General features: G+C 42.4%; 1 protein-coding gene across 8 annotated transcripts in view; it reads left to right on the top strand.

The window, feature by feature from the left end:
- ST3GAL3 (ST3 beta-galactoside alpha-2,3-sialyltransferase 3) overlaps positions 1-27,928 on the top strand; it is a 175,852-nt gene that overhangs the window by 11,838 nt on the left and 136,086 nt on the right. Inside the window, exon 1 of one of the 8 annotated variants that reach the window (XM_068689695.1) lies at positions 129-256. The exons of the other annotated variants lie outside the window; for them this stretch is intronic. The gene's annotated coding sequence lies outside the window, so the exon portion shown is untranslated. Of the gene's footprint in view, positions 1-128; positions 257-27,928 lie in introns of those variants that run through there. 8 annotated transcript variants of the gene reach the window in all.

Genomic DNA, 27,928 nt, shown 5'->3' with positions numbered 1-27,928 from the left:
TAATTAAGATTGAATTAGGCTCAGCTGCTTCTTCCATTCAAGACAAACTGCCAGTGGCTGTGCCCCCTCTCTTACCCTTGTCCTGAGCATGGTGACAGGCTGTTCTTCCCGCAGCCTTGCCTTTCTCATGTGTGTGGTGATGCTGCTAGGTCTCAGAGCAGCAGTTTGGCACAGAAAGAGGTGCGTAACACCGAGTGCTGGAGGGCTGCGAGTTCTGGGCATCGCTGGGACTGTAGGAGCAGTTTGTAGGATTGAGGTGAGCTTTCCTTTTTTCCATTTCATTTTTATTTTCTCTTTTCCTGGTTTCCGTAATGCAGCTTTGGTCTCTGGCAGTAGCAGTAAGAAAAACCCTTTCTTGCAAGTTCTCCGCGGACAGGCAGTCCCTCTGATTCCAAGCGCTGGGTTGCCTCGTGGCGTGCTAAGTGCGTAGAATTGATAACGTGGGGTGGGACATAAACAAGGAAATAAATTTGGTGGCAAGGCTGGGTATCCTGTACGTACGTGAAGGACCTTGCAGCAGCAGGTAATTGTAGCTCTTTTTATGTACAGCGAGTTGGCAGGGATTTATTAACCAATAACAGTAGTGATAGCAGCAGGCTTTGAAGGGCTGAGACACGCACCACAGCCTCTTTCCTAACAACTCTCTCCTGTCCTTTCCAATACCTCGGTACGTTTGGCTCTGAGGAGGAAGGAGATGGTATCTGTGCTACTGTGAAGGAGACGGTGCATGGGAAGGTGCCCCGGCATCTCTGGGCAGTAGGAAGGAGATGGAGCCTTGCTGACAGTGCTTCAGGATTTCCTTTATGTTCCTCCTTGGAGGAAGACTTTTTTACCCAGAGCTGTGAAGGGCAGAACATGGTCACGTTAAAATGAAATCCTGATGTTTGTTACTTAACCTGGTACGTGTATAGCTGATTTTGCAAAAATGAGTATGTTGTAAGGAAGGATTGATTCCATTAAAAATGTCCTGGCTATGGAAATATTGGACTCATCCCCCCAAGGCAGCACTTTTTTTGGCCTCTCCGAGTATTGAAATATGCTTGGGACAAGGGCAGCGTGACTGTGTTTTTCAGTTCTTTATTGTATTTGCATCTACATTAGCATTGAATTAATTTGAAAATATACTCTATTTCGGGTACTTCTGCCAGAACCCAAGTTAATACAATTTATAACTATAGATTTTGAGCTCTCAGTTTGAATGTGGCTTCTGAAACATCCCCAGGTATTTTCTGTTGATGTCTCCATAACAAAATCAAGTCACTGCTCTGTCATCTGTTGCTCAGTGTTATTTTCAACTCTAATTCTGGAAAGGCAGCCAAAGAGATAAGCTCTGGGAAGAGATTTTCTGAAGGTATTTCAGGACCCTTATCCTTTTTCATTTTTTTTTTTTTTAATATCTGTTTCTATGGGAACTGAGGAGACATAAACAGGCAAAACTGACTCACTTCTGGTTGCAGGTTTTTCGTCTGCTTGCATTTCCATGGAGACCAGTCTCACAGCAAATAAGGCTAAATTAATAAAAAGCAATCAAACTTGTACCTTTCACATATGGTTTCTCTCTTTCAAAATGAAATGGTGTTTTTGTCAATTCTTGGGCTAAGGACTAAAAATGCGTTGAAGAAGCTGATCTTTTTACATGGGTTTGGAACATGCATGCCCTTTCTCGTGTGGTGAAAGCCTCACCATACATGTGACGGTATGTGGCAGGTTTATAGCAGTTGTAGTTGGAGTTACTGGGGTTGTTACTTGTCCTGCAGTAAGGGAGGGGATCTTGCTTTCCCTGACATCTGACTTCTTTCCATTCTGTTCTTTAATGACAACCAGCTAAAAAACATTCAGCACCAGTGAGCAGCCAGGCCATGGAGGCAAACTCATCCCCTTTGTGGGGGGAAAAATGTGCACTACCTTTGTGTTCAGACCTCTATATCTGGGAGTTACTGTCCTATTTGCCTTTGCCAGGAGAATGAAGTGCTCCTATAAAAATAACATTTCAGGGCCAGCTCAACTTGGCACTGCGAGCGTAAATCTCTGATGAAAGTGGCCGGAGCTCAGCTGGCTGGATTTATGGTTAGGTGGATGAGGAAGCACATCATTTTCTACTGTGGGATTACGAGGCAATTGTGTCCCTGTTGGTGGGGATGACAAAACAAATGGTGATGTTGATGGTTTGTTTCTGGTGCTCTGCAGCTGTCCGTGGCCATAGCCTCAGGGGTGTGTGTTCATTCTTTAGGGTGGACTTTGCTGCTGCTGCTCCTCCTCAGGCTGAGAAGCCTGATAGATGTTAACCTCGTGGGCATTAGTTGCTTTTGAGAACTGTTTTGGGCAATATTTTGCAGCAGCATGGGCTTCCTGAAAAATAACAAACAGTTGGTTTGTTATTTTTCTTTGCAGGGGAAGAGACTGGAAACAGAGTTATTAGGAGTTCACAGTTATTAGGAACTGCTCGGTCGGTTTCTTTACTCAGCTCTTCTGTACTCCATGTTAATGCTGAACTTATTGTACCAAAACTGATAATGAATGGTTAGAAAGGTCTTGTAAAATGGATCCAGCAACAAATTTAAGGGATCTCTTTGCTGCTTTTCAGGTGCTTTGGAGATATGAGTATCCCAGTGATGCCTTTTTGAAAGAAGGGTTCAAAATAGGTAGTAACTTATCAAGAGAGCAGTGATTATTAGATATAAAGATGGAAAAAAAAAAGGTGTTAAAATGACAGTTGCCTGGTAAAATACCCTAATTTTTCTAAGAATTCTCCTGTTGGGCTGAAATGTTTTGCTTGTATTGAGCTTGAAAGCAGAAACTTCAGAGCACCAGCTGTGGTGGGCAGATCTCTTATCTGTGCAGAACACTGAAAAAACAGAATTGGTGCCCAGACATTATTGCTGATCAATTTACTTTGTGCTCCCTGGGAACCTGCCAGAATCAGGAGCATGGCGAAGCCCAAATTCCTGGAGCTCAGGGAACTTGGTCGTGGCAGTGACCTCCCCAGGGGTGTCAAAAAATGTGGGTGGATGTGTGCTTCATCTTTGATCCTTTACAACCACGCTGCTCTGGGGACTCTGTCTGTCCCTCTGGGAATTTCTAGTGCTGCAGTAACGTTAACAGCATGGGGCAAAACTCTGCCGGGGCAATGGGAAATGTGCCTGATGGAGCCCTCGAAGGCAGGAGCGAGCATTTCTCTGCAGGAGGGGAGCTCCCAGCACGCTCCTGAGGCTTAGGGAGCTCCAGGGTCAGGTTGCTGGCAGCAAGAGCAGAGCACCCTGAGCACCTCTGGTCCGAGGAGCGGCTGTAACACGGTGCTTGCACTCACTCCATCTCCTTTCTAGCTGTTTCAGCCCCGAGTTCCTGCTTTAGGTATAAGCCAGCAAAGTATGAAAGCGAGGTGCAGGAATAAGTACTTCTCTATCCTCCTACACTAGGATAGTTTTACATCCTAAAGCAGTCAGGCGCTCTGGCTTCTCTTCACGGTGGCAGGCTTGTCACTTTTTGAGTCCCTCGTTCATGTCTTTGTGTCCCCCTGTCCCTGAGCTTCCCTTGCTCAGCCACTGTGTGGTTCCTCCCCATTCCCCACTGTCTGGGTTTGGCGAGCAGTTCCCTGCCTTGCCTCCATCCTATCACCGTACATCCCCTTGGCACACGAAAGCTGTACCTCTGCCCTGTAGCTGACACAGCAGGGGCTGTTGTGCCTTCAGGTGTTACTGTGCTTGATGGATGCTCCAGCCCAGCACTCTGATGTTGATGAATAGATCACTTGTATTGATAGCTAGATTTTGGACTTTCTCCTTGGCCTTAATACAGGTAGGCTGGCCTTGGACACCTTTCGTGCTCACGTCAGCTCTGCTGGCATTGTTGGGGTGATAACATCTGGCAAAAGGCAAAGGCTGTGCTTTGTCTTGAGCTTGGCAGCTGCGGTCTGGCCATGGCCTTAGTACTGATTGTGACCATATCTGTCACACACACGTTTTGGAGAAGAGATTTTTCCTAGATCGTTGTCTTCTGCCAAGCTACTTAGTGCTTTTGTTGCTGTCAGAGCTCATTTTTCTGCTGGAAACAGAATTTACATCCCAGTGCCAGGCAGAGGGAAGGCACCAGCCAAGCCTGGCGATGACTTGCAAGGACAGTACGGCTGGGTCGCGAGGTGCAGCTCGGTGAGTTGCGTGCCTCTGTGCTTCCCAAGGAGTGCAGCTGTGTACCCACACACCAAGCAGAACGTAATTTGTGCTCTGCGTGCATATCCCGAGTAGGTGTTGGAACCTGAGATGGCTGACTTCTACCACAGCAGCACATCACTCTTGGATGCACTGCTGTCTTGGGGAATAATAGCTCGTGAGGCTAGCACCGAAATTCTTGTGTGATACAGAAACTACAAGGTATTTCATAACTGGTACTTGGTATTGTGAAATAACCATAGGCTTGCACAATCAACGTGTCTTTGGGGGTCAGAATTTAGCTCTTCTTGCTATGTTCCAAAAAAAGCCCAACAATGTGTTAAATAGTTATTTGTATTTTTAGGAGCTTATAAACATATATAAATATATATGTTGTTTGTCCTAAACTTTTTTCAAATGATGCTGGGATCCATCCTACGGTAACTCAATCCCTGTTACAAGGTGTCATTTTTTTCTTAGCTGTTTTCCAGTGGATTTCAGCACTAGGAACATTGATTAAATCTGAGGTTCATCTGAGCTGCTTACTCATCTGAGCTGAGTGAGCATGCCCCTTACCTCTTGGAACAAGCAGAGTTAACGCAGCGTAGCTATAGAAAGCTTTAAAGGAAGTAGTAAGGATGTGAGGGCACAGAAATCAATAAATGTTGAGTTTTTCAAAGGGGTAAGTAGCTGAGGGCTTCCCACACGCTAAGGCTTGCTCTAAGTAAATGTTGACAAGGTTAATAATTTATATGTACAATGTACAAAAATCTTTTTATCTTTGTCAGAAATGAACCAAACTCCTAACAGCGGTAATGCTACGTAAGTATTGCTGTTCAATTGCGATTGTGTCTAGAGATCCTAATCAAAAAAATGTACTGAGGCATGTTTCTTAGGATGAAGGGTGGTAGCTTAAATAGACTTGACTCAAGAAGGCGGAGGCACAGGAAAGTGAAATTATTCCGTGTCACACAGCAGCTCAAGGGCAGAGCTATGAATAGAATAAAGGTCTCCAGGCTCTCAATCCAGCATCCAGTTGGCCAAAGGAGGCTTCTTCTCCTGTATTAATGCATTCTGCATCTGCTAGATTGAGAGAACAGGAATATGCTGAAGTTGCTTGCTTGGGGCAGAGATGATCTGCTCCTATTTGTACGAACACAGCACTCTTTAAAAGTGTAGTGTCAGTAACAAAGCTGGCGAGGTGATGGCTTGCTTGGGCCATGCTGGTGGCTTGATGTAGGTGCTGCAATTAGGGGATGATGAGGCTGGTGTTACGAGCTCGTACAACTTGCCTAAGATGCTTCTGTGTAAGTGCCTGAACAGTTGTGAATGCTGGTTTGGGGTTTTCAACCTTCAGATTCCCCACATCAAAGGCACAGCACTTCATGCTTTCTAGCTGCATTAATACCGCAACTGCATTTTTCTTTTTGAAGGTAGGTTGGGTTTTTGATGTTTGTGTTGTTTGTGTTTTTTTTTTCTTGTGGAAAAGTTTAATTTTGCTCTCCATACTCAGGCACAGAACTCCATTTTCTTGTATTTAAACTTAAAATAAAATAAAAATGTTCAAGCAGAGACTAAACTTTGAGAATTTGTACTCAAAGGCTGAAAACGTGAGCTTTTGAGAAGTGGGGAATAATGGAACAGTTCAGGCGGTTTTAACCGTAGCAGTCACTAATGCTCTGGGTAAAATTAGAAATCTAATTACTGTGAATTTAGTTGCTGAGACTCTTTTTTGCCTTTTGAGACTTGCCCCACACAATTCTGTCACGTTCTAAATAAAGCATAGGCGGTTCTCCATTATGCTGCTCGGAAATTAGTAATTCTGCATTTTTGTTAGCACTGTTGCTGTAATCTCTGCTTAGAAGAGCCTTACTTGAGCATTGGGAAGGCTTTTATTATTATTAAATATGAGTCATTACAACGTTAATTTCTCTCTATATTGGTCCTTTTGTGTTTGGGTCCAGTACTTCATTAGAAGCAGAAGACCGAGCTAATACAGTGTAAAGACTGCAAAATGAGTTCTAGTTCTTAAAAAAAAAAAAAAAAAAAAAAAGTGTTACTTCTGATTGAGTTTTCTAAATTTATTTAATACTTAAGGACTTAATTTGAATATTTCCAAACTTCTGAGAGGTTTGCACGTTGGAAAAAAAGGCTATATTTGCATTAGGAAAATATGAAAGGTTCTGCACAATATCATGTTTTATTACTTCTGCTTACTGCATGTGCTGTTTCTCACTAAGTTAGTATTATAATTATGATGTGTTGGATCGAAGAAATAGTTTGTGCTCCTGTGAATAGAGAACAGACCACTATGTAAAGAGACTGCCCTCAGGCTGCTGCATCCTGACCTTTAAATGCTTTAAGTTTCTTGGTATAATTATTAAAACTATTTTTTTTAACAAGAGCTAAAAATAGCTCATAAACTAGGGCTACATATTCTTTATGATGTGCTCTCCTATGCAAGTTGCATTTCCTGCTTCAAAGGATGGATGAAGGACTAGAGAAACCTTCTGTTGTAAAAAGAACTTTTGGTGCCAGGTATTTCACTCTCTTCCAGCAACCTTTGCAGTTGTAGCATAAAAAAGAACAAAGGTAAGTTTGTTTGTTTGTTTTTCCTGCGCACTCAAATATAATTGCATAAGTTTGGGCTACTGTGGCTGATTTTATTTAATGCTTAGTGGTGTAGCTAAAAGGTTAAAAAGCTCCTCTCAGGTGTTGTGTATTAATCGCTGTGTTTGACATAATGCTGCTTTAGTATAAACACGCCTCACTCAGCAGTCGTGCGTTTGTTTGTGTCTTTGCAGCAGTGGAATTACCCCGTAAGTAGCTTTCTTTATCCTCAGCCTGGTTCGTGATGTTAGCTAATCTCATAATGGGCTCTTCTTGAGGACCTGCTTAAGGAAAGTTTGGAATATCTGTACGATGGACTACTTCATGTGCTGCGGTTGCTTGGCTGGAAGAGCTGGACAAAAGCTGTCAGAGCATTTAGCCTGCAGTCAGCTTTGCTGCTTGTGCCCTGGAACAGGTGGCTGGGGGGATCGAAGAGCTGTTCGTGCTCATGGGAGGGTCTTTAGGAGTCTTGTGGGATATGGGAGTCTTGTGGGATCTGCTGTCAGATCTCTTCCTGAGAACTCCAGATGATGCACCAGGAGCTGCAGTATCCCTATCACCTCTTCCTGCATGAACTGTTCTTTTCCCCATGATTTATACTCGTCTATTCCCGTAAGCAGTGATTTTTAAAAAGGCACATTGTGTCTCCCACTTGACTGGAAGTAGCATGTGGTACTGTGATTTTTTTTTCCTGAAGAATGAAGTTTTTTGCTTTGTCCTCTGACTATTTTTTTGGTTAGATGCTTTAATCTTTGCAAAGACTAAATGACACGATAGCAGAGGTAACGTGAATTGACTTTGGGACGTGCTGCAATGGAAAAGTTTCTGCTGAGCCCATGGTTAAGCAGCTCCCTCTCTGCTGGCAAGCGTTCAGATACGCTGGGAAACTTGTTCGTATAATGGATCCCAACAGGAAACTGATAGAGTGTGAAAATACAGAAGCCTTCCTTTCCCTCCTGCTCCAGCTCTTTGGAAATGTTGGATTTGATCCATACCAGGCAGGCTGAAGTGTTTGAGTCCATACATCAGTTCCAGTCTTGCAGGCAGCCAGGTGAGGAGGCTGCGGCTCGCCGAGGCGTGCGGTTATTGCAGGTACCACTTGAGGGCAGTAGATGTCTGCTGCCTGACCCCTCACCAGGACTGCAGTGCCAAAAGCTCTTGAGTGTTGGGTCAATGTTATTTCAGAAAATAAAAATAAAAAAATCACAGCATTCCACTTTCCTATGCAGTTACAAAGTGGCACCTGCAATTCTCTGGGTAAATTTCAGTAAATACTAAGTCAAAAATCCCTTCTCCAGAGTTACTTGCTTTTAGAGTAACTTAATTTGGAAAGAACTTCGCTATTTGTCTTATCCAGTTGCCAGTATCCATTTTCATAATCTGATCAAGTCCCATCTTGCAACAGGTTTTTGTTCTTGCCTCCTGCCACTCCTATTCAGAAGGTATTTTTCAGCTTCATGCTAATAATTGGACTTTTTTTTTTCTTTTTTTTAATAAAAAGAAAAAAAAAAGAAAAAAGTTGAAATTATCATGCATTTCCCCAAAGAACCTGGGGAGAGTAGGGGAACGTTACTCAGGGGTGCAAGGTTCCGGGGTACCATGCTTGTGTTATTGCAGAGGGAGGGGAATCCAGACAAATCTGAAGTCCTGAGGAAACCATGCTTAGTTACTTCAGTGATTTTTCAGGACAGTTAGGTTAATTTAAAGGACTTTTGCTAGTTGAGGAGAAATACCTTTTCAAACCTAAAAGCTTCTGGCACCGTCTTTCTAAGGCACTGAGCTTCACAAACTGATTGTATATGAAAAAGCACTCTTTAAGTCTAGTTAAAAGCATAAGTGAGTAAAGAAGATGGTGAAATAATTTAATTTTCCTATTAGCTTTTGGTAAAATTGACCTAAATGGATAGCAGAAAGTGTTATTAAAAAAAAGTGATTATGAAGACACAGCGTGGTCAATGTTTAAATCCTGGTAGAAAATGCAGTTAAATCATATGTGGTAACTATGGATGTGAGATCAGCTTGAAGATAAAAGTAGGTTTATCCTAGCAAAGCAGGATTAAATTTGGAATTTGGCTTGGGAAATAAGTTACAAGTGGGAAATACCCACTTCAGACTAACTCTGAATATTTATTTTCTCTGTTACTTTCTTACATTCTTGTTTTGAAATGCAAAAAAAGCTTAATAATACTCTGGTTTTTGACTTGGGTTGATTATGAGAAGTAAATTAAGGGTAATTTGGGGTGGCCAATCAATCAGTGCCTTCTTGATTTGTTTCCACTGAGCCAGGGGCAGTGTATTGCTGGAGCAGGACCTCTGTCTCTATGTTAATTCTGTTGTTTAAAACTGAGTCTTTTAACCTTCTCTCTCCCAGGTTTATATTCATATATTTTTTCTGGGTCTGTTTAGCCACTGTCACTGCGGTTTTAGTGGTAAAAAGAGCTATTTTACTAAATAGAACTGCAATACACTCTCCTCTTAATTTTTTTCTCCTTTAAAAAATTTTGGTGCTTTTCAAGAATAAAGTAAGACTTCGCGAATTATATGATGATAATGGTTGGAAGGAACGTTGTGAGATCTCTAGTCCAACCTCCTGCTCAACATGGGGTTGGTTGCTGGTTGGGACCAGGTTACTCAGGTTCTGAAAACCTCAAAGGATGGAGACCTCACAGCCTTCCAGTACAACCTTTTCCAATACCTCGCTGTCTCGATTGTGAACAGATGTTTCCATATATGCAGCCTGAACTTCTCCTGCTTCAACTTACATGTATTGCCTCTGTGTCCCACCATGCAACACTTTAGGAACCAGGCTCTGTTTTCTTTGTAGCCTTCTTGCAGGTGCTGGAGGGCTGTGATTCGTCTCCCCAAAGCTTTGTTTTCGCCAGGCTAAACAAGCCTCCTTCACTCAGTCTGTCCTCATAGGTCATGTGTTAGCATCCTGGTGTTTGATGATCCGCACAATCCCTTGTTTGTCTGTAGCCCTCCCCAGAGCCCAGGCGTGATGCATTAAGACAGAGGGCTCATTGTTTTTTAGAATATTTCGTGTTTTGTTTTGTTTTTCCCAATTTTTTTCTGCTTCATGTCTGTTCAATCACTCTATGTACTTTCTTTTTATTCATCTTCTGCTTCAAACAGCACTTAATCATGCATTTGTTGTACAGGAGGTGCGTGGTGCCTACGTTGGAGCTTGTTGAAGATATGCCAGATGAATGAATGGACACTTAACATTGAATGGATGATACGAATGTGCAGTAACAACACAGGAAATGGTGTTGCTACCAAAAAGGCTTTTTGCTTCTGAAGAGCCTTAATCCAAAAGCAGTCACAGTTCAGGGAGTAGGAACAGTGGGATGAGCTGAAAACCAGACATCAGGCAGCAGGTGCCCTCTCTGGGAACCTGTTCCATGTCCCGCTACCTTCCTGGTGAAAAAGTTCTTCCTAAAGTCCAGTCTGGACCTCCTGAGCTGTGACTTGTGGCCACCGTCACTTCCTTCCCCGGAAGGACTCAGAGGATGGTGTGGGCATTGAGAATGTTCTCCGTATGTCTGCCTGCCGTCCTGCAGGTGTCATGGATGCAGGCAGTGGAGTCCCAAAGGCAGTACGAGAAGTGGGGTATTCTAAGATAATCAGGGCTTAATTTTGAAGCTCCTGAGCTCGACAGATGGAAAAAGTCAGGGAAGGAAAGGCAGTGGCTGTTTGTGCACCACTAGTAATTTAGCCTCTGAGTACTTGACAAGCAGCTATTTAGGAAGCCCAGAATAACAAAGAACTATTTGGAAGAGGATGGGCATCACAGACTGCTGTGTAATCAGATGTCAAGGACTGGTGTGAGGATGATGGTTGCAGGGGAGGCTGTGCAAGTGATCACTGGCTCCCCCTGGAGAAGACAGTGCTGCTGCTGATAGCTGGATCTGGCTGTGCACTGCTGCACCTGAACAGTGCTGCCAGCTGTTAATGAGGGGCACGTCTGGGTTAGGACAAAAAATGTGGAGATATTTGGAGTGCTGAACTCAAGTTTGATCTTTACTGAGGAGGCTGCAAATTTGGGTTTGCAACCTGTTTTGGGGGAGATGAGTGACGACAGCATGTTGCTTCCAAAAGGATTCAGCCATCATGCTTCCCTTGTGTACTTGTGTTTGTTGTTCCTAATCCCTTTGAGCATTTGTATTGATTATTCTGTCGTCTTCCAGCTTTCTGGACTTCTTTCTTCAAGACCATCTAGTTCTGCAGTTTCCCATACAGTGCAGATGTTATTTTCCAAGCTATTTTTGAGGTAGTTTATTTTTATTTTTTTTAGTCAAGGATCCACACTAAGCTCTTTAAATTTCTCCCATGAATTTCTTCATTGATTTTAAACCCTTGCAGTCTACTTAAAGCATTCCCTCAACTGTTCAACAGGACGTGCATTGTCCATAGTCTGGCATGTTGCCACTTCATCTACCTTTTGAGTCCTTTCATCCAATTGCTCGTAACTGCCTTGTCTTGCAGTGACCACACCAGCAGTAGCGGTTGTCCCTTTTTTTCACAGAAGCTATTTTTTGTCCTTTAAAGGTGAGATTTCCAAGGCACAGAAGTTAATGATCGGTGACAAACAACATAAACTCAACTCTTAGTGAAAGAAGAGATAACTGAGTATATTCCTCAAGCTTTCTTCTCTTAAAATAACTTTTATCTGTTCCTCCTAGCATGTGCCAGTGTATACCTTATTAAAAAAAATAAATTAAAAAATATATATTTGTAGTATTTCCGTTGCCCTTGTCTAGTGGGAGCTATTGGAATGAATGTTTCCAGAAGGCTGCATGTTGCACTGATTGCTGGGTGGTTCCCTTCTTACATCCTGTACAGTGTGAAGCCTCATCTCTGGAATGGCTGTTGGGTCTCATAAAATGTTAGAGGAAATGTGGTTATTTGCTATCACATGGCAAATAAATCCCATGCAGTTGCATGTTGGATGCTGTACTCCAAGCCAGGATTATGATCTCGTGCAGGCTCACATCAGAAATTTCATCTTGAAGACAGGAGCAAGTCCATTATTTTTAATTCTTCTCTTCCCTCATGTTTCTGCAGCAAGGCGAGCGATTTTAGATTCTCTTAAAGGGCAGGCTTAAAAGTGCCCTATGTTTCTAGATGGATGAATACTGGGCAATTGTACTAATGAGAATGAGATTAAGTTGCTGTGATTGTAACCACCTAGAGACTTGGGCTGAATTAAAAAATACCTTATGGCAGAAACCATATATATATCTCTTATCACTGCCCTGATGTTAAAAATGAGAACAGTGGTCTTGAATGGTGAATCTGTAGGTAATGCATTTAATTAAAAAATAGAATTCATTTTTAACTGATAAAATTTCAGTTACTTTAATATTTATGTTGTGTATTTCCGTGCCAGTAGCTTGCATTTCTGTTTTCTGGGCTCTATCTTTTAGCCCAGCTCCTTCACTGGCATTAAGAAACAGCCAAGAGTGAGAGCTGGAACTGCAAGGTAGTTCCTTTTCCTGTTGTATTACAGTTTGTTTACTTTCTAACATGCTTGAGTAAATATTTAATTTGTAAACTGATTGTCCTATGCTTTTTTAACTGTAGATTAATATACTTTGCTTTTAGTAATGTTTATTTTTTTGATTATCTTATCTTAAATATTGCCACTCATTTTAGAAGCTGTGTGTGTTGTGTTTTTTTTTTTTTTTAACAATGGCCACTCAAAATATTTTCCTTTATAGGAAATTGTAGAAAATAGCCTTGGAAAGAACTGCAGGAGGTCTTTCTCCAGGACTTTAGAAACAATATTTTTAGCATAATTTTATGCCAGCATATGTCAGAAGTACTCTATAAAACCTAGTGATGGAAACTTGGACAATCTATCCCAGTGCTTAATTATTCTTCCCTGTAGACAGATTCTTCCTCATGTCTGCCCTAAATCATTTTGATTGCAATCAAGTCAATGGTGAGCTTTTTTGAATACCCTCCTCCCCTTCTCAACATATGTTTATGTGTTTTAGGTTAGTTGATAGTCTTCTTTTCAGTCTTGTTTTCTTAAATTTTCTAGGCACTGATCGTTCTTACTGCTCTTTTTTAGACCCTGCAATTTGTCCATATGTTTCTTGGAGTGTGGTACTCCAGGCTGCTATAATTTTTTATTTTTTGAGGCTTTGTCTGTATGAATGGAATAGGAAATGTAGGTTGTGGCTATATTCTTGTTCACGCTTCTCAGTGCAAACACATTGGGGTTTCAGTATTGCAGTGCTGATTCAGATCAGCTTGCTGTTCACTATAACTCATAACACCACCATAGCCTGCAGGAAGGGTACCATGACCCCTTGCCAAGATTCAGATATTTGTATACTTGCCATATACGTGGATGCCTTGTTGCTGTTGCCCTGGAATGTATAAAGCTGTGGTTCTGGGTCTGCTCCAGTGGAAAGACGAGAAACCATCCTGTATGTATCCTGATGGGAAAGCTAACCTACTAGCCCGTAGGTTACAGTTATCAAACATTCTAAACAGGAGACAAATATGTGTTTTTTTTCAGCCTGAATTAATTCTTAGAGTTTTGATGTATAATTTTAGCTGTCTAAGGTAGGATTAAGACGTCTGATTGATTGCCTCTGAGGAATGGCAGAGTCCTTTTCAGGTGCCTAGATCTGGTCGATGGTAGCTGCTTCAAAGTGTTGATTTTTTTCATAATATTGATTAATCCCTCACAAGGTAAGGGATTCTGTTCTAATGTTGCTCACTTTGAAAGTTCTTTGTGAATAATGGAAGTTCAAGATTAAAAAGTTCAAGGGGAAAACTTTAAACTAAAAATCTATAAGTTGATTGTAAGCAAAACTCCAAAAGCAAACCGCAGATGAAATATCTGGTGATTCTGCACAAATCAAATCTGCCCTCAACAGGGATAGAGTTTCATCTCTGTACAGAAGGATTTTATTGTTCCTCAAGGCAGGTGGTGTGTAGTTTCGATAAATGCACTGAAATGTATTCATCCACAGTTCATTTTGGGACATTGACTGTAACCTCATAAGCTAGTTCAAATGTTCCATGCACTTATATGGCTTTTTCTTCTTGCTGCCTGTTCATACAGGTGTTGCATGGAATGCCTGTGCTTCAAATCAAGCTTTTTTGCCCTCTAATGCTCGTACAGTTGGTGCTTTTTCTACTTCCCCTTGCTTTCCACATGACCAGAGAAGGGCTGTATGTGCTTCCAGTTTCTGAATTTCTGTGCTGCTAAAGATAATCAGCTCAGCCCTGAGGGCTGTCTCTTCTGAAGTCCATAGCTTGTGTTGAATCCCCACTCAATACATTCTTCAGTGAATGGGTTTGGAAACTTCAGCCCAAGCTGAAGCTCAGGGACTGTCTGCCTGTCTCCCCATTTCTCCTCTTGCTGTGCTGAATGTGCAATGTAATGCCGCATCCCTCTTCCCAGCACAGGGCTAGGAGGTGGTCATAAGATATCAGGAGTAGAGAAGTCTGCCTGTGTTGTTACCCTTAGGGCCATTTGCAGGTGGGATGTAGCCATCAAATGGCTTTTTGAAGAATCCGAGTGTTTGGATTTCTCTGTGATGTGTGGCTGTTGGATGATGCGCTAATTTTAAAAGCTAAAACCCCCTTTGAAAGCTACTTTTGGCTTTACAGAAATGATCCATATGTTTCTGTGGTGTTGACTCTCTCTGATCTTCTTTAGAAGATAGTTTTTTATGTGTATATATAAAACTTTTTTCTGTGATTGGAAAAATTAAAAAAAAAAAGGCCTTGGGGAAGAAAATAGCTGTACGTCATAACCAACCCCAAACCTGACTCTAGTGTGAAGTTACCAACAAACTTGAATGATCTCGATAGGAAACTAGATAGTTGATAAAGCTATGTAGATGTTCTTGGTAGCTGTTCCTGCACTGGGTGTCCGTGATGGTCAGGGCTGAGCTTCATCTTGTGCTATTCTGCTCTGTAACAGTAGAGGGTACTGTTGTTGTAAGATACAAAATGAGTTTTTTCAAATGTTGATGTGTGAGCATGGAGCTTGGGTATTTATGCTTCTGGTATATTGGTCATTGGAACACCTGGCATATTGTCAGTTATCTTTGGGTCACCTCCTCATATTCATCCCATCTATTAGTGCATTTAATAAGTAGTTTTGTGAAAATCTATTAATTCTTTTAGGTCAGCATGAATGTTTTCTCGTTATTTTTGCTGTCACAAGAAGTGTTTCAAAGATCCATTTTTCTTATACAGCTCTCTTTTCCTTAAGTACTATGGAAAGACTGTTTGTTCTTTGCTCTAGATTGAGGCACTCATTATGCTGGACAGGTTTGCGGAGAGCTGTTCTTCTGGAGATGAAATTTTAAAAAGAACAGTGATTTGGGGAAAAAGCTGCAATTATTCTATCTCTTGTTGAATAACCTTAACAGTCGTTCTTCTTCTGTTTTATTTACCACATTCTTACATGGTCTCTGGCCTCTGTTCACCATGGGGTTGTTTTATTTGAATGTCGACAGGTGTGCAGTTATTTAAGACCCGCTTTTAAGGAATGTTACTGCTTTGCCAAGGATTATTTGAGTTCTGTGGAAAGGACCTGAGCTTTCCAAAACTAAGTTTCTGGGGTTTTAGTTACATGGTCTGTTGATTTTGGTGGCTAACCTGCTGTAAGTAACTGTGTACTTGCCTTTTTCTGGGATATTCTTGGTGTTTTTTGACTCGTACTTTTTCAGTGATCCAATTTACAACCTCTACCCTTGGCACAGACATGGTGGTGGAGAGCTGCTGTGGTGTGCTGGGCCACACGGTATGAAAACTGTTTTTTTTTTTATTGCTTTGTTGACAAAGTACTGTGTAAGTACACCTTGAGGTCAGCGTTAATTTTGGGTTGGAACTGGTAATACTGGTGAGAGCAAAATGTCTTCAGGTTGGTCACTGCCCTATTCCAGCTGTACCGTAGCGTATTTACACTGTTGGAAATCCAAGTATGGGTGTATTTGTTGTTATGCTGACAAGAAATTCTGCTTTGTATGTCAAATTTTCTACAGTTCTGAAATTTCAAATTCCATGGAGGAGCTTGTTGCTGTAGGACATGTCACTGACATTGAATATATTGAACAAGTGCAGAGGAACTGCCCAGCTCCTGTGAAGTAACTCTGGCTGTTTGCGGCCTGAATGCTGCTAAGCTGGCCGTGCCTCTGGAGAGCCCAGGGTAAAGAAGGGTTTATTATGGGTAATAGTTATGACCTCAACAGGATCATTCTTGGATTTTCACTCCTGGGCTCAAATAGTAGCTGTAACAATGCACTTCATTATGTTGGAAGGGAAATTCTATGTAGGTGAACCCTAAGCTTACAGTTATTGGATTTGTCGTAGGCCTCAGCTCTTGCTTTGAGGCTGATTAGGGATTTTTGCCTGGTATCATACCAGTGGCAGACTGGGAGGTTTGTCCTTCTTGCAGTTAGCTGGACTCCTCTGCATTTCATTCATAATGTGGCTGGAAGTACTTGCACTAAAACCACGAGATAATGCTGATTTAGAACAAGGGTGTTTCACTGAATCATAAAATAGTTGAGGCTGGAAGTCACCTCTGGAAGTCATCTTCATCCTCACAGTGAAATTACTTTAATTACGTTTCAATAGAATTTCCTGGTTTGAATTTGTTCCCATTGCTGCCTGTCCTTTCACTGGGCACCTCTGAGGAGAGCCTGTCTCTGCCGCCTTTACTCCCTCCCATCGGGTATTTATACACATTACTAAGATTCTCCTGATCCTCCTCTGCTCAAGGCCGAGCAGCCCCAGTGCTCTCAGCCTGTCCCATGGCAGATGCTCCAATCCCTTAATCACCTTAATGCGCTGGACTCGCTCCATGTGTCCCCGTGCCTCTTGTAGCAGGGGATCCCCAGCAGGATCCCCCCTCCTGCCTTTCCACAAGGGTGCGATGCTGCCTCGCCTTCCTTCCCCTGCTTGTCCACCAGGACTTGTCCACCAAGTCCTTCTCTGCAAAGCTGGTTTCCAGTGGGTTGGCACTTGGCCTGTGTGGGTGCACACAGTTATTTCTTCTTCCCAGGAGTGGGACTTCACTTTTTCCTTTGCTGAATTTCGTGAGACTTCTGTCTGCCCTTTTTTCCAGCATTTTTTTTTTGCCAGCAGGCCTGCTGCCCAATTCAGCAGCAGGCCCATATTTTCTCTGGTCTTCCTTTTACTCCTGATTTACCTATAGAAAGCCCTTCTTGCCCTTTTTGTCCCTCACCAGATTAAACTCTAGGCAGGCTTTGGCTTTCCAAAGCCTGTCCCAGCACGCTAGCACAGTGTCTGTTTTCTTCCCAGCTCACCTGGCCCTGCCCCTACCTCCTGTATGCTTTTTACATTTGAATTTTGACAGGCGCTCCTTGTTTGTCCATGCTGGACTCCTCCTGCCTTTGCTCAATTCCCTTCATGCTGGTCTGGACCATTCTTGAGTGTGAAGGAGGTGCTCCTTCAAAATCAGCCAGCTCTCCTGCAATACCTCTCTTCTCTCCAAGCCCTTATCCTATGGTGTTCTTTGAAGCAGGTCCTGGCGGAGGCTGAATTCTGCTTTTCTGGAGCTCCAGGTTACGACCCTGCTATATGCCTTGTTTTCTTTGCATTGCTTGTGACGTAGCATTTGGTTCTGTGACTTCCCTGGCTTGGGCATCAGTAGCATTAATGCTCCAGGCTGCATTTGTGGTGAGCTGACTAGGTTGCATGCTTTAATCTGAATGAAAGATTTTTTCTGTATCTGAAATGCATACCTTGTGTGAACTAGGCAGTACAGCTCTGAGTAAGCGCTAAATGTTTTTTCAAAAGAATATTTTCTTTTGGTGTGTTCTTAAGTTATATTTACTGATAGATCTGTTCTAAATGTCTTTTGGTCTTACATACCCGTGCTGGTAGTGATGCCATTAGTCTCTCTGATTCTTATTGCTGCATGCAGTTCCCCTAGAAAAACTTCAGTCTAGTTAGATGTCATTTAAATGTCTTCCTTGCTAAACCCTTTGCCATCCCCTTATGAGTGGCTGGAAATGCAGCTTAAATTTGCACTGTCTAGCCATGCCCTGACTTGTGCAAGATCATGGTGTAACCCAAAGCATTTATTCATGGTCAAGCTATCCTGTATGTATCCAGAAAATAAAAACTGGCCTGGAGGAGTTGACTGCACAACTAGCCTAGGAATTATATAGGCTGTTGTGTTCCTACAGTTACAAAATCTGTTCTCTATCCACATGTTCGTTAATAAGTTTCACGTAGCATGGGTATGTCCAAGGCATAATGGGATTCTGGCAAGGGATCCAGCTGCCTTTTCAGAAGGGGCTTTCTCAGTGGAGTTTATCTAGTACCTTTCTTCATATTCTGCATCTTCTTCCCATACCCTGTTACTGTAAACAGTGGCACTATTGGGTGGTATTTAAGGGGGGTGCACATACCGCTCTTAAATGCCATAGTTCAGACAACTGCAGAATAACATCCTAGTTAGTGTTCGTGGTCAGCACAGCTGGTAAAGTGCTGGCAAAAAGACTTACAAAGTGATTTGAGAAGGCTCTGCTTGCTATAAGTCACTACCACCAAATTAGCTTAATTAAAACCAGCTGTGGGAAAGTGGTCTGCTGTAACTGATAAATCTCATTTCCTTCTTTCACATGTCTGTGGGCCTGGAGCTGGTGATAACTGCCTGCTTGGATGCAGTGAGGATCTTAAGGTGGTTGTAGTTCCCTTCCATATGTGCAATTTTGAAGTTGGCCCTAAATCCAGCTTTTGGCTCACATTTCTCCATATGGAGACCTTGGCCTCAAAATGCTAGGGCTTGTGTATCACACTGAATAACATCTATTATGGCTAGCATTGCCATTACTTGATTTGGTTTGGGAGATCTCATGGGCATGTTTGTTTTAGTATGGTTGAGAAAGAATGTCAAGGTTATTCAGGCTGAGAAGGATGCTCTTTTATTAAAGTTTTAAAACCTTGCAAAACCAAACAAACCCTCTCCCCCCACACCCCAACCCCAGGCTTTGCAAACCACCAGCTTAAGCTGCGAAGAAACATACGGTTTGTTTTCTTTGAGTGATCAGACCCTCGTGTTTTGTGACCTGGTGCCCCAGGCTTCTGCAGTAGTCCTTGTTCATAGGATGCCCTGCTCACTGCTCTCTCTCCTTTTCCTGTTGGCTGTTCTTTTGTGCAGGCGATTTCAATCACATCGATGGCCCAAAAGTTGCCAATATAGCTGGCATATCACAAACCAAGAGGCTGTTTTTCTGTTTCTGATTTGATCCCAGACCTGCCAGTGTCGAGCTGTTATTTTGCCAGTCAAGTATAGTTGTGGCAGAGGAGGCAGCTGTTGAGGATAAGGTTAATAAAATGACTGTTGCCATTTATGAGGAGTTCTGCTCGTGGAGTAATCCAAGAATGGTGAAACTCTAAAATTTGTGAATCCCAGAGAGTCTATGAAATCCTGGCTGGGAGCACACTTCAGCAGGTGGCTGGAAATGCTAATGGGGAACGGGTTCTGTTGTGGAATGCCGTGGAGGGCTTGTCTTCCTGAGATCCCAATGGGTTTTCTTTGAGGAAATTGGGTTCCTGTAAGGATGGGTGCTGGCAGCTCTCAGTTTCTGAATTGTGGCTTTTGGTGAAGAGGAGTTGGCAGTTTCACATTAACTTTGTCAAAGCCACTCAGTGTTGCAGTGATGCTGGTACTGCTGGATGCTTGGTTACTGTTCTTAAGCAAGCTGCTCCTTTGTATTGATGGGTAGATTAAAGTCATCCATTGATCCAGGGCGTGGGTTTTTGTTGCTGCTTTTCATTTTGTTTGCTCTTCCAGGGGTGCCAAAAATCCTCTGAAAGTCTAGGTGGCTGCTCTAAAGAGCAAAGTTAGCATGGGTGTTTGAGGTGTGACTCAACACTGAATTGTGGCACATCTGATGATCTGGACCTTGAAATTTCTGGTGTTCCTTTTAGAGAGATGGGAACAAAAACGTATGAGTAGGTGTTTGGTTTCACAAGTTTGCGAAATTTAGTTAGGTGCTTAGAAGTTTATGTCCATTGATCTTAGACTGGAACCAATGTTTCTTAGTATTTGACCTTCTGTGTGCCCTTGAATCTGTTCCCTCACTGGATTGTTTCTCTGCCAAGTCTTAATTTAAAGAGATTCATTGTACTTTTATACATGGTGTGATGGGAGGAACACTTTTTTCTTTAGATAATCTCCAGCTGTATTTGTCCAGGGACTAGGTAGTGTGATGATGAACTTCCTCTTGTGCTGCTGCTGTTTGAATAACTTCTCCATTGTCCTCCACTTTCTGCACATGGAAACAACCTGCTGGCAGAATCTAGTCCATCTCGGGGTTATTTTTCTGACATTTTGGTGAAGCAAGTGATTTCCTCAAATCAAACACTTTTGTAAAAGAAGGTAATAGGAAGTGAAAAATCTATATACGCACTGTTCAAAGCTACAGTTTGTGTGTGGGGTTTTATTCCCATCTGCATATGGGAGTTCTCATAGTCAAGCAGATACTCAAGGAACAGCATAGCATTTTTTGGCATCCTTCTAGGATGCACAGATGACTTCTGGAACATCTTAATTTCAGATGCATGTGTTGGTGTTTGGTTTAGGACATGGTGTGGCTTTTGGGTGGAGGTAATGCCTTGTGTGGATCAGCTGCTGTGGCTGCAAGGTAAAGAGAACCTGGAGTCACAAGCTGCTCTTCAAAGCATGGACTTTGAAAGAAAACATGCTTGGTATCTCCCTATATATATCAATTACCTCTAAAATCATGTACTGTGTAGGATCTCTGAAATCCAAATTTTAGAACATGTTTTGGAAACCTAATGAGTTCTAGGGTTTGATGGGCCAGAAGCCTCTTCAGATTTTGGAATCAGTTGTGGTGATCCTGTTTAAAATAAAATAAAAAAAAAATTTGTCCCCAAACTGAGGGGCCAAAAAAGCAACAGTGAAAAATCAATCCAACATTTCTTTGTCTTCATTATCACCTTTCATGTGAATAAGTAGTCTGGTCTGTTCTTGTAATGCAGAAGTAGAGCGTTGCCATTTTGTAGAGAAGATGCCCATACAGCACTTGTATTCAGGAGTTGTTTTGCGCCCATGCACTTCTCTTGTACCTTACCCCCTCCTGCCGTTTGTTTGGGTTGTGAGCAGACACGAGAGATGAGAAGTGTCACGGTAAAGCTGTCCATATGGACTTGCTGGCAGTTATTTTGGCAGCCGGGCCAGATGTATGCTTTAAGGTTTTGGGAGGCTTTCGACCACTGGCTCGCTATCCGAAGTAGTAGATCATTTTCAAACAAACCCAAGAATGTGAGTTTCCTGATGGAAGTATTTATATTTCTGGAGTACTGGTTATTGCTTTTGAGGAAGGGGAGGTTTCTGAGAGCTAGCTCAGAGAAGCCAACATGCAAAGAAAGTTTTCTTTCTATACTGAGGACAGAGGAAAAAATCATTGAACGGCTTCAGTAAGCATGAAAAGAAGACCAGAGCATTAAAATAATTTTAGTCCTAGTTGCTATTAATTGCATGTAGGTATTTTTCTGTATGTAAAGTGAAGTTCATGTGCAGCTGCCTCCCAGAGCTCTTTGAAAGCTGTGAGGGTATCTGTGTAAGTTTAAGACACTGTCATTAGTACAATTACTGGACTATGATTTAAGGTTAAAAGCCCATGTGATACTTTTACTCAAACAAAATACAGCTTCGCTTCATATTGCTGTGATTAAAGTCTGATACAACCACTGATGCTCAAGAAAATGTTATTGTACCAAGCTGGTGCTGTATTCTTGAACCACATTTTCACATTTGTTCCTGTGTACTTCCCAGCTGCCAGTATCCATTTTCTGCCTTGCACATGCTTCTTAAGCTTAGAAGAGAGACGTCTTACTGTTTTGTAATTTATTGCATGTCCCGCTTTGGAATTTGGGTGTATGAGTGACTTCTTGGTGCTTCACTAATAATTGAAACCAAAATATAAGACTTGGCTTTGGATGATGCAATAAAAATAATTGAGTTCCTTAAAATGCCGAGAAACTGCTTGGGATTCATTAAAGGGTTTCTCCCTGTCAAGAGAAGAACCTCTTGGATAGCAGCTTTATTGGTGCAGCTTGGCCTGCTTCTTTTCCTGACCTTCCACAGTAGATCTGTCCTGCATCTAGTGTCATGTTCCTCAGAGATGAGTATGTTCTCCTTGAACTCCTGCACCACGTTGGACTCCCCTTTCCCTTTGCATCTGGGGGATCTCTGTCCATCCCATCTGGAAGGAGCAGCCTGTGAGGCCAGGGCAGTCGGCCGTCCCCTGGGAGAGGCAGATGCAGCAGGTACCCAGGAGGTGCGAATCCCACACGCTCAGAGTGAAGCATCACATCGTCCTCGTGCCCAGGGTTGGTTGTGTTGGTCGTGGCATTGCAAAGATGTGTCAGGGATCCAAACAAACCCTGCTCTTGTGAGCAAAACATATCAACGCTTCCTGCTATTAAATGGTTGTTTGGGCACCGCTGAAGACAATAGCAATGTAATATCCTTTTGAAGCATTTGCCAGCTGGCGCAGGACGCCACAGCTTTTCATTCAGTTCATTCATTGCAGAATAAAGAAAATTGAACGCTCAGAACGTTTGAAAAATACATCTGTTTGGAACATGAGCGTTGTTTCTTGTTTACTTAATTTGCCACTTCATTACAAACGTCCTGATGGAAAAGGGACGATGCGCGCCACAGCAAGCGTGACAGTCGGCGAGGCTCCATGAAACTCACGAGGGAGATGAGATTGTACGAGGCCCTTCAGGCAGCATACCCTGAAGAGATGTATTTTTGATTAACCAAAGGGATGCTGAGAGCTGAAAGAGGATTGCTCTGCAGTTCACAGTGTAACTGGTAGATCTTGGTGCCACCGAAGATTGCTGAGACAAGCTACAATACTTAGCTATATCCATTCTTAGCTCGTAAGCCTTTTACCAGAGGCTCTTTGGAGAAAAAGCAGGCTGTTTATTTCAACAGTTCAGAAACTCTTTCACCCAAAGACTTGTTCATGACTGTAGAGTTAGAGCAAGAGGACTCAGTGCAGTTGTGCTCTTGGTTGGTGGTGAGTCAACCAAGACAGGAGCCAAAAAGACCAAATTCAATGAGCAAGGAGTGAGGGTTCAGCTGTAGGCTTGGCCATGGAGTCATTAGTCTATGAAAAGGGAGTGTCCTTGAGTCAGCCACAGAAACAGAGGAAGAACCTGCATGGCCTGCTGTAGCACCTGGGGACTGTATGCCTAAAAAAGCTGCTATTACGCAAATGAGGATGGTGTGTGCAGAGATGCTGGCTGGAGCTAGAAGGGAGAAGCTTTTCAGTTTGAACTGTATAAGTGAATTAATATTTACATCAGAATATGTTTTCTCCATTTTAATTGTTTGAGAGTAAAACAATAAAACAATTAAATTAGGGTGACTCTTCCCCACAGGTTACATTATGTGGATTGAGCACGAGCACGTTCCTCCATCTCTGTACTAGTGGCACAGAGGGCCAGCATCCAGACTTCTTGTAATAGAAACAAGGCTGCACTGCAGCAGTTTATTAAAGTACAAAATCCAGAATTCATTGGAAATGTTCTTTACAGTCAGATGTTTCCTGTTGCTGAAGATTCATCCTGTTGCTGAGTGACTTTTCCCCTCCTATAAAGGGAATAGGTTTGAACTTCGAACTCGGGGCTGCTATCAGTGGGAGACAGCGCTGAGCAGAAACTGCTCGTGTGCTTTGCCTGCCAAAACTTGCAGCCCCTCTGGTTACTGCTCTTAGCATGCACAGCTGTGATGAGAAACTGGTGCCTGTGCTGTGAGTTTCATCTCAATATATTCCTCATCTCACACATCGTAGGTGTTAGGATACCTGCTCAAACAACATGCTTGCAATTGTAATTTCTTGTGGTGTGTCAGCATGGGAACGCTACCTACTGTTTTTCACAGAGTACCTATGTAGGAGCTGAGATTACTGGTGAGGGCAGTCCTGTATACGTCCTCTGACCTCCACTGGTGTTGTGACAAGTGGTGCCCATGGAGTGTCGTAATTAGTGCCTTGGGTTTTGAATAAAGAAGGTGAGCAGCTGTGAGGCTGTGGCACTGGAGATGTTGTAGTGACTAGTGGTCCTAAGACAGAGCCATCTCGCCGTGTTTGCAGAAAGGTGAAGTATCAAAATTGCTTGTGCTATAGAAGTAAGTTTAGTAAGACAGAATAAACGAGGTGGGAGACACAATACTTACGCCAAAATAGGATATTTGATAAATGCTGTCCGAATAATTTATTGTTAGACTAGGTAAATGACAGCTCTTCCCTAAATCTGTCTTCAAGTAAAACAAAGAATTAGGAACTGAAGAGTAACCTGTCAAGTAACTTGTAAGTGCAGGCAGCATTGTGAAAATCAGAAAATAACTTATATATTTCCTCTTATGTTTGAGAGAAGAATGTACTTGTCATCTGTTTAAAAAAGAAAGCATTGTATAAGTTTGTCACTTTTATGTCAATATCTGCTTATATTTTTGCCTCTACATTTATATGTTCTTAGATGAGTGTTTTTTAAGGTGTTCATTCTTTTAATAGTCGCACACTGGACAAGAGTTATTTTTCTGTTGGTAATTTATCTGAATTTAAAACAGTATCTTCATTGTTCTCAAGATGAAGTTGTGTTACAAAATCTGAGGAAGAGTGTTTATCTATGCAGTATCTCTGGGAAATAGAACTGATTTAGTTCCCTTCAATTCCTTGGACGTAAGAATTATCTAGAATTTGGGTAGTCATGATGACTGTTTTTCTTCCAAATACTTTTTCCTTTTGAGCCAGAGTTGCTCTGAGATGGGTCATCTGGCCAAAAGAATCTCCACAGTAGTATCTTTCTGAGAGTGGCACTGCATTTGTGACCTTCATTTTCCGACTAGGTGAAACATGATATTTTTTGTAATTACTGGCCACTTCTTTCTCTAAATTACAAATAATTTTTTACCTTAAGTATAGGAAGTTTGCATCATAGAAAGTTGTTCTTAAATAGAAAATACATTTTGATTGCTAATGGGGTATTTGATCCTATCTCCCTTGAAAAAGGGAGGCAGCTGAATGACAGACCTTTTCTGTAATGGATAGTCTTCTCATTCAGTGCTACAAAAGCAGCACCTAACATCTTTTGTTTCACTCCGACTCTCAATCAGAACTTTATTCTTGAATGTTGTTACAGCAATTGCCATCCCCAGTGCAGGTGGTGGAGCTCTGCAGGATATCTGGTCTCAGGTCAAGCTCTGGAGGTAGAAATCACATTACATGTTATTAAATATAGGCTGCAGTTCTGTAGGAGTTGATCAGTGTTTCTGGAGTGCAGGGTTATGGAATGAGAAATTTAAGTGATCATGCATACAAGAAATCAGTGCAGACCTCAGAGCCTGAGCTCTGTAAGAGGATGTGCCAAATTGCAGCCTTATGTTGCTCTGTATTATTGTATTCCCTGTTTGGCTAGCTCTGTGGAGCGTATTACTGTAATGGTATGTGATATTGAGGCTGTGTTAAGCCTTTATTATTAAACTCTTATAACTCCTCTGGGACTAATGGTTTGTGGTTTCTCAGGACCACTTCCAAAGCAGCACGCAATCTTTCTTTTTTTCTTTTTTTTTTTTTTTGCCAGGGAAGTCTGTTTATTGCTAAAGTCTGGTTTTGTTTTGTTTTTTTATGTGAAGAAAAAAAAAGAATAAGAGAATTTATTGGTTCTACTTCGTTGGTTCTCAATAGGATGAGACAAGTATCTACAAATGCTTGCAGGGAGAAATTGTAGGGGGAAAAAAAGTGGCTTCCCAGAGGGAAGCTGTAAAGAGTCTCGCTGAAATTCTGAAACACCAGTTAAGTAAACTTACAGATTATGTTTCCTTATTAAACATGGATTATATTTGCCATCACCATTCTGTGTTGCCACTGTGGATTTTCATTTTCAGAGCTGTGTTTTCATCAATGATGAAATCAAAGCAAGGACAAGTGTTTGCACTGGAAGTTGGTCTGTGTATTTGCTCTTACACGGGTTCAGTAAGCCCACAAGATCGGGCACTAAGAGCTGATTCCACACATCTCTGCAGAGTGCAGTACCCAGGCAGGATATTGGATGTTTATCCTATGGTGTCTGCGGCTCTTTCTTGGAGTATAAACTTAAGCCGTTTTCCAGGATGATCTTGTTTCTGTGTCTGCTACAAACTCTACAGTTTGTTGGTCAGGATCATCACTCCTTTACGCAGACTCAGATCTTCATTTATTTTTCTTTCATTGAGGATGGAGGTGTTGGGAGGCTGCAGTGGTGGAAGGTGCAGTAGCCTGTAAGGGACAGCGGTCAGATAGTTGTATGCTGTCCAGAAATGCCTTGACCTAGGCACTGTGTGCAGCAAGATGAGTAATTTCTTTCCTCTCTGTTGAGGCCAGTGGACTGTGGCGTAGAGTTATCCAGGCTGTCAGAAGCTCAGGGATAACAAAATAAATAGAGGGAAGGATTTGTAGGACACCTAAGAGAGGGGACGCTAGGGTGGAAAGGGGTATGTACACGTGAGGAGGTGGGATGAGGGCTCAGGGACTTCTGAAGTGTGGGACCCTAGCCTAGAAATATAGTCAGCCCTCATACCTGGGAGACTCAGGGCACAGTTACTACAGGGTCCAGGTAAGTGCAGTGACAAGGGGAGCCAGCTCTGTTTTGCAGGATTTCTTGTGTTCAGGGCAGAACTGTGCAAATCCAGTTGTGTTCCTTCAAAGGCAAGCTCAGCTGTACGCCCAGATTGGAGTTTGAATCTATTCCCAGAGCAGCGCTGGGTCTGTCTGCAGTTTGTCTGGGAACTCCTGGTTCCCAAACCAGGCGGATCCTGTATTGGATCTGTCACTGTGAGCTCTCGCGTGGCACTCCACAGCCTGAAACAGCTGTGGTGGAGCAAATCCAGGTAGCTCTGCCAGCTCTGGTTTTCTTGGGGTGGTGGAGCAGATTCACACCTTGCTCTGATTTCAGGTGCTGTAGCTGGTTGGTGGGTGGGAAGTGACCCAACGTGTAGGTCCCACAGCGGCTTGGACCCAAGGTGACCCAAAGCAGCTCTGCTGTCTGGCTGGTGAGGTCTCAGATGTTATTCCTGGCACCGAGTGCCTTCTAAAAAAGTATTTCTTCTGTCTTTGTCTCTTCTGATGGTTTGGACCAGATCCAGGATTACATCTGGTTTATGCTGTATCTTCTTGTGTTTTTTTTCTTTCTTTTTTTTTCCTGCTCTAGCTACTGAAAAAATGATTGAAGCTAACGTGAAAACAGATGTAAAAGGCTGGCATTATGGTGTGTGCAGCCTTAAGCTGTGCACATTGGCAAGTTATTGGGTGTCAGGTTTCATGATTTGAGCGTGAAGGCTGCTCTTCAGTTGGGAAGGTAGAAGAAAAAACATTTAAGCTGCCTTATGGAAGGAGGTAGCTGAAACATCAGAGGCTGCTCCTTCAGACGTGAGCACTTCTTGGCACCTAGACCAAGGGCGTGTGTAAGTGGGTATGTTTTACATCGTGTCTTATTAAATTTTATTTGCCTTTGAAAGACAAAATGGGCTCAGGGGCTTGGGGGAAGGCACTGTGTGGGCCGAGCAACCACTTTGCCTCCGAAAAAAGTCTAGAAAGCCCAGAGGACTTTGAACTGAGTGATGTCTGGAAGAGATTTGAGGCTGGAAGCAAAAAGCCTGTTCTTGTGTTTGTGAAAGCAGGACTCTGTCTTTGCAAATAAATCAGACTTGACTCAACTGCTTATCAAATCTCCATCAGTTTATTACAAAAATCACCTGTAACACTCAATTTCATTGCATGTGAACAGCTATCTGGGTGGAGAAAAGGTGATATGATGATTATCCTCTCAGCCCTTTCAACGTTTATTCCTTTCTTTCTGAAGCGTTAATGTCAGAAATAAACACTGTGTTTTAATAAAGATCTGTGATTTGGGGAGGCTGACTGTAATACAGGCTATTCTCAGTGAATCTGGTGTTGAAACTAAAACTAATAGTCACATGGAGAGCTGAATTGGAAAAGAGAGCTCGCATCCTCACTCTGCTGGTCGTGTTTGTTTTTGGGAGGATGCTAATGTTTTCAGTTAAGGAACTGAAACATTAAATACGATCGTTGCAGCCTGCAAAAATGGTAAGTATGGGGCTTGCAATGATTTTCAGCCATTCTTAGATA

This window comes from Anas acuta, chromosome 8, assembly GCF_963932015.1.
Source record: "Anas acuta chromosome 8, bAnaAcu1.1, whole genome shotgun sequence".
In the NCBI taxonomy this organism is placed as follows: Eukaryota; Metazoa; Chordata; class Aves; order Anseriformes; family Anatidae; genus Anas; species Anas acuta.
This window is presented reverse-complemented; position numbering and strand designations above follow the sequence as displayed.